The 1,704-nt window shown below is 53.5% G+C and overlaps 1 pseudogene; it reads right to left on the bottom strand.

Annotated features, from left to right (window-relative positions):
- Positions 1-1,019: 1,019 nt before the first annotated feature.
- LOC144593361 (RNA-binding protein 8A pseudogene) lies at positions 1,020-1,485 on the bottom strand (annotated as a pseudogene).
- Between the last annotated feature and the right edge of the window lie 219 nt (positions 1,486-1,704).

The raw sequence follows: 1,704 nt of genomic DNA, 5'->3' as shown, positions 1-1,704 counted from the left end.
CAGTTCTTTCCTAAGCATTCATTGTAGTCGAGGTCTGCAACAGTGTGAGACAATTTGACTGGAGCAAGGCAGGTCAGCTGTTGTCCCCTGGGATCCATCCTGCTGGCCAGTTGCGGACTCTGGTGATGTCTGGCAGCTTGCTCTGTCAGAGAACTAACCCATTGTGAGTGTTGGCAGGATTGCCAGCAATCCCCATGAAGTACTGCTTCTGATAATCAACCATGGCCAATATCTTCAGTGAGCTTGCTGTTGATAGTTATATTCATGCCAAGCAGCCAATCCTCTGGCCAAGCTATGTGCAAGATTTTCTGACTATCCACTGCGGCTGCACTCATCTGTGCATAAGAGCTCTACTCAATAATAATGTGTAGGAAGGAAAAGGGTCTGAAGAAGGATCTCGACCCAAAACATCACTTATTCCTTTTCTCCAGAGATGCTGGCTGACCCGCTGAGTTACCCCAGCTTTTTGTGTCTATACTCCATTGTAATGATCTTTTTGTCAACATTTATTGATCTACCACAAATTTCTACTGGCTGCCAATTAGGGTTGCCAACTGTCCCATATTAGCCGGGACATCCCGTATTTTAGGCTAAATTTGTTTGTCCCTTACGGGACCGCCCTTGGCCTGTATTAGGCCCGGGGAGGCGCTGTGGGCCCGGAACCCTGTCGGAAAAAAGCTGCAGATGCTGGTTTAAATCGAAGGTAGACACAAAATGCTGGAGTAACTCAGCGGGACAGGCAGCATCTCGGGAGTGAAGGAATGGGCGATGTCTTCTTCAGACTGATGATTTTTTTTTAAACTAAAATATTTTATTTCTAAGTGTTGTTTTGCACAAGCCAACCTTACCCTTCCCTCCCCACCCTCTCCCCAGCCCCACGACAGTCCTGGCTGTGATTAAACGGCCCCTGTAACGCACGGCTCAGTTTGGGCACGGTGATCTGCGGGTGCGGGTGATCTGCGGCCCTGGCGCTGTGCGGGCCGTTCCGTCCCTCCGGTTGCTCCGCACTCCGTCCCGGCTCAGTGACGCTTCCGGTCCGGGCTCCGGCTTCTCCTGCGGCCACTCTGCCTGCCCCTAGGGGCCTCCCTGACCGGACAAAGTCCACGCTGATGGGCTGCCCGGCCAGCTCCGACCAGTTCAAACTCTCCATGGCCGCCTGTGCCTCCTTGTAGGTCTCGTACTCCACCAGAGCATCGCCCTTGAGGAAGCCGGAGCGCTGGTCCAGGTTGAGGTGCAGGTTCTTGATCTCACCGTACTCGGCAAACTTGTCGTGGATGTCCTTCCTCCTCAGTGGCTTCCTCATGGACCCTGGTCACAAACAGGATCCACCCGTCCACCGAGCGTTGAGGGCCCGGCTCATCGCCATCTTGCTCCACGGAGTCGTAGTCTTCTCGCAGCCTGGATCGAGCACCTTCCTCGGAGCCATATCCTCGCCCCTTCCTCTTCTTCACCTTCTCCTTCGTCGCCCTCGTCGTCCATGGCGAAGTCCTCTTGGAGGTCCAGCAGAAAATGAGTGACGTTTTGGGTCGAGACCCTTCTTCAGACTGAGGAAGGGTCTCGATCCGAAACGTCACTCTTTCCTTCTCTCCCGAGATGCTGCCTGACCCGCTGAGTTACTCCAGCATTTTATGACTTATTTTACGGCTCGAAGGGCCGAATGGCCTACTCCTGCACCTATTGTCTATTGTCTATTGACTACCTCCG

The sequence above is a fragment of the Rhinoraja longicauda genome, chromosome 1 (genome assembly GCF_053455715.1).
Source record: "Rhinoraja longicauda isolate Sanriku21f chromosome 1, sRhiLon1.1, whole genome shotgun sequence".
Classification (NCBI taxonomy): domain Eukaryota; kingdom Metazoa; phylum Chordata; class Chondrichthyes; order Rajiformes; family Arhynchobatidae; genus Rhinoraja; species Rhinoraja longicauda.
This window is presented reverse-complemented; position numbering and strand designations above follow the sequence as displayed.